Source organism: Bicyclus anynana, chromosome 19 (assembly GCF_947172395.1).
Source record: "Bicyclus anynana chromosome 19, ilBicAnyn1.1, whole genome shotgun sequence".
NCBI lineage: Eukaryota > Metazoa > Arthropoda > Insecta > Lepidoptera > Nymphalidae > Bicyclus > Bicyclus anynana.
The window spans coordinates 11066661-11076941 of NC_069101.1; positions in this window are offsets into that span (position 1 = coordinate 11066661).

The following is a 10281-nucleotide window of genomic DNA, read 5'->3' on the forward strand; positions in this document are numbered from 1 at the left end:
TCGGAGATTTCTGATTATATTTGTCTACTCTTATGTTTATAACACTCATCACTCATTCCTAGGGTAGGGGCAGGGTAGGGTAAGGTAGGGCTAGGGTAGGGGTAGTTGAATGTTTACATCGACCTTCACGCGGACGAAGTCGCGGGCGTCCGCTAGTAGATAATAATTGTGGCGACATCTGACATGATTGTAATGTTTTTTAACGCGATGTTGACGGACACTTTTTTCCTTAGATTAATACTTTTCATGCACAGTTACAAACCATTACCTTTATACTCAACCATGCGGTAGATGGCGGTAGATGCTCAACCATGCGGTAGATGGCGTTACATGCTCAACCATGCGGTAGATGGCGTTAGATGTTACATTTGGAACAATGGCGGGTTTGTAAATTTGCCGCCAGTAGGCTATTGAATTTTTGTAGCCCCTACTGAACTCTGAAATTCGATAGGTATCTTAAATTCGCAACCAATACAATTTAGCAGACTCAAAAGTGATTACGAAAATAGGAAAACTAATGTCGAACAAACTGTAACCAAAATAAGGACCAGACCTTGAGTGAAGTCACGCGCTTGTGAACGTTGTGTGTAGGGTTAAAGGATCCTTTGACTGAAACACTCCCCTTTTCCACTCAAGTCACTCTCCCCGCCTATCCCAAGTAACCCATAAAGAATTCCACAACAAGTGATGTGGACGGCTCGAACGCCACGAGCACACAGAAGCCGTCCGTACCGTCACATCGTTGCAACGCGGCGATAACATACCATTGTCTTAAATTGTGTCAATAAAATTGCAAGTTTTTGTTTTAGTATAGGACTGTAACTATGGCCCTCATAAAAAGGCTTAAAGTCACTCAGCGGACGATGGAACGAGCTATGCTTGGGGTTTCTCTGCGTGATCGAATCAGAAATGAGGAGATCCGTAGTAGCGAGGCGCGAAGCTGAAGTGATAATGAGCAGGTCACATAGTTCGAAGAGCCGATGTACGTTGGGGTCCCAAGGTGCTAGAATGGCGACCTCACACGGAAAGATCTGTGTTGGTCGACCTCCCACTAGGTGGACCGAGGATATCACGCGGGTTGCAGGGAGCCGCTGGATACTCGCGGCTCGAGACCGTTTTGTTTGGAAGTCCATGCAAGAGGCCTACGTCCAGCAGTGGACGTCCATCGGCTGTTAATGATGATGATGATGATAGGACTGTAAATCTAAGTTGTAGTTGTTGTTGTGAAGAACCTAGTTGTATAAAGATTGTCTACAAAGTCCACATAGGTATACTATGCAAAAAAGGTCACGTTGTAAATGCTTTGAGCCACTTACGTAGGTTTATTGTCACAGTTTGCAGAGGCCAGGACTCTGGAGAGATATTAATGAAAAAATAGCGTGTCCTACCCTCAAATCCTTTTAATGGGCACTGGTTAATGTGTGCCACGACGCACTAAAGTACCTACAGTGTACACCTACAACAAGACGGCCTCCGTGGCGGAGTGGTATGCGCGGTGGATTTACAAGACGGAGGTCCTGGGTTCGATCCCCGGCTGGGCAGATTGAGATTTTCTTAATTTGTAGAGGTCTGGCTAATGCGAGGCTTCGGCCGTGGCTAGTTACCACCCTACCGGCAAAGACGTACCGCCAAGCGATTTAGCGTTCCGGTACGATGCCGTGTAGAAACCGAAAGGGGTGTGGATTTTCATCCTCCTCCTAACAAGTTAGCCCGCTTCCATCTTAGACTGCATCATCACTTACCATCAGGTGAGATTGTAGTCAAGGGCTAATTTGTATTTAAAAAAAAAAACTTACTGAACTGTCGCCGTTCCCGGAGAATAAAATTGTAATTGCAAAAAGCAAATTTTTCAGGAAAAATAAAAAAAATCCAGTTTTGGCGATTGTTGACAAAGTAATAGACTATAATTAGGATAAAAGATTCAAATGAAACTTGGTACGGTTAGAGACCATAATACGGAAAAGGTTATAAGATACTTTTTATTGCGAAAATAAAATAAAAAGGGAGTGAAATGGGGGTTGAAAGATTGTATGGAAAGTCCTTCATTTTTAGAGTTACATTTTTAAAAAATTGTTCATAGATTGTAAAAAAAATATGAAATATAATGTGATTCAAGATTTTTTTTAATTCAACCCCTGAAGTGGTGAAATAGGGCTTGAAAGGTTACATTGATCACCACGCGGACGGCCGCTAGCATAACATAAGATGATATATGAAATGGAAAAACAAGTTTTACTCGTATCGTAGAATATCAGAAAAACATTTTCCATGGGATTTTCGGAAAACCTAAATCTGTGTAAGGAATAAAAGGCATTCCATTTCCCAAATAGCTAAGTAAGTTACGCCTGGGCTGCGAACACTTAGTTTTGCTTTGTTTCTTCAAATCCCACAGCAGGGAGTCGTGTTAACCTAACTTGTGTTTCAGGCTAAGTGCGTGAAGTTTTACTTTACCAACAAAAATAATATATTTACAGCCTTAATAGCTCAATGGTAAGAACTCATCACTGAAGGGTGGTGGTTCGATCCCCGCCCCTTTGGTCTATTGTCGTACCCACTCCTAATAGTTTTTCCCGACTAGTTGGAGGGGAATAGGAACATTGGTTTTTAAAAGAACATATATTAAAAAAAAAACATTGTGTTGACGCGTAGGTGTAGATGATAGCCGAGATAGCCCTGTGGATATGACCTTTCTGTCGATTCGGAAGGCGCAGGTTTGAATCCGGTCCTGCGGATATTATGGCTTTCTGAGGTAACAAGTTTGAAGAGTCCAAACTTTTAATTGTGTATAACGTAATTGTTCGATCAAATCTGTGTCTCGAACTGAAAATCAGCGCTACTTGTCCTAATTCAAATGGTCACGTAGCATTATGCTGAGCTGGGGCCATTTTCTGGGTTATGCCACACATCGCAGGGTATTGTCCTGGATGTGCTGGTGTACTGGAGATATTGTGATGTGTGGCATAGTTTCGAAATAAATGCATTTTTCTTTCTTTCTTTTTTTTTATTTGATATTTTCCATGAGCTATCATGAGGAGTCATGTCTGCAGACGTCAGACCCTTAGCTTGGCGGTAGCTCTACGCTTTCGGCGGTTTGAAGATGATATTTATTGTCATAAAAATTACTTTATCTAACTAACATGAGAACATTATTTTTTAGCATTCATAATTATCAACCCAAATTTGTCTCACTGCTGATTTTTCCTTTTTGCTCTCAGAATGATTTTTCCTTAACCGATTGAGACACGTGATATTTAATTTCTCAAAATGCACACAACTGAAAAGTTGGAGGTGCATGCCCCGGACTGGATTCAAACCCACGCCCTCCTGAATCGGAAGCAGATGTATGCATATTGTATATCTCGGCTCAGGTATATATTTATTAGGTTTATAATACGTTAGATTCAGAATCTTAGACGATCCACACTTAGACATCCATCCATCAAAAGAATTTTCCAACATTAATATCAGGTAGGTACATATTCGTAGCAGCTAAATCAGATTACCCTTGACAGTGTTTTATTGTCAAAGTTATTGCAATGCAACTATAAAAATGAAACTTCATATTCACAGTCACTGACAAACTAACCCTTTATTGCTCCATTGAGACACCTATGTTAACAAAACCTACGCTTTTTATTACCCTTTTGGAAGCAAACTCTTTACTACTGTGAAACGAGTACTGTGAACATAAAAACTGTTTACTACGTATTTAAAAATGTCGTACTGCTGGCAATACATTTTTCTTGTAGGTAGTTAATCTGAAAACGTGAAAACCCATGTTCCTACTCTACCATAGTTAAGTATGTTAGACAACCATATTTTATATTTTTATTTTATTCTTTACAAGTTAGCCCTAATGCAGTCTAAGATGGAAGCGGGCTAACTTGTTAGAAGGAGGATGAAAATCCATACTCCTTTTCGGTTTCTACACGACATCGTACCGGAACGCTAAATTGCTTGGCGGTACGTCTTTGCCGGTAGGATGGTAACTAGCCACGGCCGAAGCCTCCCACCAATCAGACCTGGACCAATTAAGAAAATCTCAATCTGCCGAGCTGGGGATCGAACCCAGGACCTGCGTTTTGTAAATTTACGGCGCATACAACTGGAGGATGGAGGTTTCGAGAAGTAGGTTTCAAGGATCCAATCTAAACGTTCCTTTCATAAAGATTTAATTACAGAGGCACTTTTTAACTTTTTTTCATTTCTATTTTCTAGGTTTAGATACAGGGATAAAATATAACGTTTCACACTCACATATCACGTGGCTTTCTAGTAGTTAGTTGATCCAGAGATTATCTACCCCCTACAACACTAAAAACTTTACCTCTTTATAATATTAGTACAGAAGTATAGATAAATTTGGATAGGTAATTAAAATATTTCGTTTTATAAACAATTGTGGAATTGCAAAGTTCTGTTTTGGTTATAAAATATAGATGTTTATTATTTATTAGGTCGGAATTATTCGAAGTCTACCTCGTAGAGGTATAAAATTATAACTGCATGTCATAAAATCTTTGACTATCGTAAACCACCTGCGTTGGTACGAGTATTTATTTAATATAATTATATACCTTTAAAGATAAAACTCAATAAAAGTTCTGTGCTATTGGAATTAATTTAAATGACTTTATTTATTTTACAATTTATAAAGAAAATAATAGAAAATATATAATGCAAGCATGTGAAAATGCCTTATTGATTTAAGCAATATCTGCCAGAAAACCTTAGGTTATAGGAATTATTGTGTAGTAAACTCAAATTTTGAAACAAACAAAAAGACTTAGGACTACAGACTATGAAAATGATAATTTGAAAAGAGTGGACAAAAGTGTACACATGCCTTTACTCTATTATAAAATACTAAGTAGTACTTACTACTTAGTATAGCTACTTAGGTATACTAATATTATAAAACCGAAGAGTTTTTTGTTTATTTGTTTGCTTGAACGCGCTTATCTCAGGAACAACTGGTAATATTTGAAAAGTTCTTTCAGTGTTATATAGCCCATTTATCGAGGAAGGCTATAGGCTATATATTATCCCCGTATTACTGTGGGAACGGGAACCGCGTGGGTGTAACCGTGAGGCGTCAGCTAGTTTATTATAAAAGGACACAACCTTTCAAGCAAATGAAGTTGCTATTACATTACAAAAAGCATAAAATATGAGGGGATTCTTTAGATCTCGCAACAGTTTTTCATACTCACAGCTTCGCGCGAAGTCTTAATGCATGAATATAAATCATAGCTTTTACATTATGACTTAAAAAGACGATGTTTTTGCGCCATTGCCACTTTTTTACTTGCTTTTGCTGCATTAAAAATCAGACTTGCGTAGGTGCTTCGTTCACGTTTCAATTTTTTTAAATTTTTTGTAAAAACTACGAGTATAAATTCCTCCGATCCCGGAGGGTGTAGAATCTTTACAAATAGTCGTCAACTGACGTGTCAAAAGTGCTTTTGTAAACTAAGCCTGCTTGAAATAAATGAATTTTGATTTTGAAATACTTTGCAGATGAGTTGGGCTCGCTTTTACTTTATCGTAGTTGGGTACATACGAGACTGGAATATAATTTCATCCAATGCGTGGTAACAAGTCGCCTGGAGATGAAAGATACGCCAATTTGCAACGTCGTATTTCGCGTTAAGGTCACTAGGAACATACTTCAAGCGGAGTGCTGCTACAATTTACTATTCATATTTTTCACTATTTTATATCATCATTTTACCATCTTACCGAGAAAGAAGTTTTCTCCTTTCACAAGTAAGTGTGATTGCATTGAAGGCGGAACTTTGGCGAATTAGGTTTACATCTACAAAATCTAAGTAGTAAAGTGCCTAATGTAATTTCTTTTCTAAAATCTCTCATTTATTCATTTTTCTTTTTTTCAAATCGGACTAATAGTTCCTGAGATTAGCGCGTTCAAACAAACATACTTTTCAGCTTTGTAAAAGCAGCAGTTGATTATAAAGTCTGGCCCTCTACAGTACCAATAAAATATGCTGATAATGATGATGAGATGATCATAGAAATATGCGTATTTTTATGATCATAGCGTTATTCACATTTTGGTGCTATTTTATCGATAGCGCTTATTTCAGTAGTATAGTACAAAAAAGCAGTGCCTAATCATCGCAAGGACAATTTGTATAATTTTATTCTGAGAAAAGCCATAAAAGTAAATTTGAAAGTTTGACATATATCAGACGCCATTGCATTCCATTTTTATCCATTTAATATCTATTATACAAAATATTGATAGCTGCATTTTCACCTGAATATGATAAAAGAAAAAAATAAAAAATGGGCAACATAAAGAACTAATTTTCTTTGACTAATTGGACTAAACAAATGCAAAGACTAAGCAATGACGAAGAATTTTTCCGATACTACATAATACATTATAAAAATTTTATTTTACAATTTTTACATGTTTGTTTAAATTAATATTAGATTTATAATGAATAATGTTGTGTAATTAATTATATATTACTGGTTTTTAAAGGCTTTATTTTTTTTCTCTCATTTATTTATTACTTCCTTTTTTTTAATTTTTAACAATATAAGTATAAAATACAAAACATTATTAAAAATTTATAAAAAAAATCCACCCTCCCGCTGCGGGGACATTTGAGTGCCCAAGCAACCGGTGGTCAGGGCTCCAGAGTGAGGAACCTCCTCACAATAGGCGCCGTCTCAAGAATCACTGCAATCAATCAATCAATCTTATTATGGTAAACCAAACTTTTTTTATAGAGCATAACAATTCGATGTCTAATGATGAGTAAGAATATCTTGGCTTAGGATAATAACACTAATAATAGGATAATAACACTGATAACATCACCAAATTCAGTACAAAAACATTACACTTCGACCGTAAAAATAACGTTTGATCGGTTTACGGGGTTAGTATAGGGATCTACTTATCCGAAATCGCTTTCGTGCCATTAAAATGCGTCCCGAAGTAAACAACTCCTCACATAAAAAGGACGTTGGGATTGATTTGTTAGAAGGCTTTTTACGACTGCTCTTACTTCAATTGTGTTCTATAAATGTAATAAACCTACAGGAATCAAGCACTTGCACATTAAATCAATGATATTTTTATACTATAGATCGGTTCGTCGTCATCAACCCATATTCGGCTCACTGCTGAGCTCGAGTCTCCTCTCAGAATGAGAGGGGTTAGGCCAATAGTCCACCACGCTGGCCCAATGCGGATTGGCAGACTTCACACACGCAGAGAATTAAGATAATTCTCTGGTATGCAGGTTTCCTCACGATGTTTTCCTTCACCGATTGAGACACGTGATATTTAATTTCTTAAAATGCACACAACTGAAAAGTTGGAGGTGCATGCCCCGGACCGTATTCGAACCCACACCCTCCGGAATCGGAGGCAGAGGTCTTATCCACTGGGCTATCACGGCTCTTATAGATCGGTTACGTCCCTATAAAATCACCGTTTTTACACTTCCCTAAAACACAACTCGACATTGTATACGATATTTAGGTATTATTTGTTTAAATAATGTTCGTTGTTGTAAATAACGTAACATTGAGATGTGGAAATTTCCTCTTTTGAGCGCCTCATTTTTCATGACCTAGTTACGCATCTAACAGTATTTAACATCAAAGCATTAAATAGAATAAAAAATCGAAAAGGAGTTCAAAGTTAGTAAATTAAAGTATACTAGAAATAATTATCATTCTCTTATTTTCTCCTTTTGAAGTACGAAATACCCTTATCGTACTTCAAAAGGATATCGGGGATTTGTGATCTGGGTCTTAAGTCATATGGTATGTCGATTCTCTTTCTAAGATCACACGCTTCGAAAATTACATAATGTATAGGAATGACATTTGGTTTCGTCAGATCACGTGATCGAGTTATCAATCGGATCTGTCTTTCCTATACATTTTTTTAGTTTTCGAAGCGTTAAAGTTTGTATAAAATCGGCAAGCCATATGGCTATAGGCCCAGATAAACGATATAGTTTCTTTAAATTACATCACTAATCTGATCACTTACTTACAACAAATGAACAAAATCGAACGTATGATTAAGTGAATGGCATAGGTATACTTGAGAGCCGTGATAGCCCAGTGGATATGACCTCTGTCTGACTCCAATCTATGTCTGAAAGGAGACTCGAGCTCAGCAGTGAACCAAATATTGGGTTGACTAGTTATATGTGTACTAGGTTTATGTGAATGAAGTTAAAGATTGGAATGAACAACACGTACTTCTACAAACCACCGTGTATCATCACAGACTATTTACACCATAACATTGGATTTTATTATAATCTAAGAGCACATAGACATAGACATAGGGGGTGTAAGGGGGAGGCTAGTACCAGTCAGTCTCCCCAACTGTCAACCTCACCTGCTCGTGGTGCACCCTGCAAATGGACCGACGAGGCTCTGGCGACCGACGAATGGCGGTATATCCATTCCCACAGGCTAGATTACGAAATGCCTCAGGCCGGTGTCGGGCAGCAGCGACACCGGCGCGAGTAATCTAGCACTGCGCTGACCAACCCGCATGCCCAGCGTGGCCAGTATCGGGCAAAACTTTACATGGACAGAACAAACACAACACAGCCCCTAGTCCCCGGCAGCCCCGCTATCCCTGGCTCTGGCAGCGGTTACGGTAACGGCGGGGCAAGGGGTGTTAAGAATCTCCGGCAGAGATTCCGCTGCCAACCCCGACGACTAGACCTGGCAACATACAACGCACGCACTTTGAGGTCCGACGAAAAGGTGATCGAGCTGGAAGAAGTTATGAGCAAGTTGGGATTGTCATAGGATTGTCTGAAGTCCGAAGAGAGGGGGAGGGCTCGATAATCCTTGAATCCGGCAACATGCTCTACTACCGGGAGGGCGACCAACAGTCCCAGGGTGGTGTCGGATTTATCGTTCACAAGTCCCTCGTGAACAATGTTGTAAAAGTCGAGAGTGTGTCGAGCAGGGTAGCGTTCCTGGTCCTCCGAATTACCAAACGGTATTCGTTGAAGGTTATACAGGTTTACGCACCGACCTCGACACATCCCGACGAGGAGGTAGAGGTATTGTATGAGGATATTTCTAAAGCCATACATGCCTCAAACTCTTATTACAATGTTGTGATGGGGGATTTTAACGCAAAGCTGGGCGAACGTAGCGGTTCAGAGTTGAAAGTGGGACGATTTGGATATGGTCAACGGAACGACAGGGGCCAAATGTTGGCTGACTTCATGGAGAAGGAGGGCCTCTTTATGATGAACTCCTTCTTCAAGAAGCCACCACACAGGAAATGGACCTGGATGAGCCCCGATGGTTCCACGAAAAATGAGATTGACTTCATCTTGTCTACCAAACGGCAAATATTCAACGATGTTTCTGTGATCCATAGGGTGAAAACCGGTAGCGATCACCGAATGGTTAGAGGCACGTTGAATATCAACGTTCAGCTGGAACGGTATCGACTGGTGAAGTCTACGCTCCGACCTACTCGTGCCCATATCCAAAACCCCGAGTCCTTTCAACTAGAACTGCAGAACCGCTTTGATTGCCTAGCAAATTGCGAAACTGTGGACGATCTGAACAACAGGTTCGTGGAAACTGTCCATTCCGTTGGGTCTAAGTTCTATAAGACCCACCGTACGAAAAGAACCAAAAAGTTCTCAGACCATACACTTAAACTCATGAAAGAGAGGCAAGAAATGAGATTGCAGTCTTCAGCAGATGCGTCAAAATACCGACAAATCAGTAGACAGATCTCTAAGTCGCAAACCAGCGACTTGCGAAACTTCAATACCGAGCGTATTAAAAATGCGATTGAAAACAATCGCGGCTCGAAAGTTTTCGCCAGAGATCTGTCTATTGGACAGAGGCAGCTGACGCGTTTGAAGACCGAGCACGGTAATCTGATTTCTTCCAAGCCCGAGTTATTAAGTGAGGTCGAGAAGTTCTATGGACAGCTATACACGACTAGTCAGCAGCCTGTTGACAACTTGGCTAAAGACCCCAGAGCCAAGTTGACCCGACACTATACCGAAGATATCCCGGACGTCAGCCTATACGAGATTAGTGTGGCTCTCAAACACCTGAAGAACAATAAGGCGCCAGGTGAGGACGGAATCACAGCAGAACTCCTGAAAGCGGGTGGAAAACCGATACTTAAAGTCCTTCAGCGATTGTTCAATTCCGTCATTCACGAGGGCACGACGCCTGAGGCGTGGCATAGGAGCGTGGTGGTTCTGTTCTTCAAAAAAGGTGATAACACCT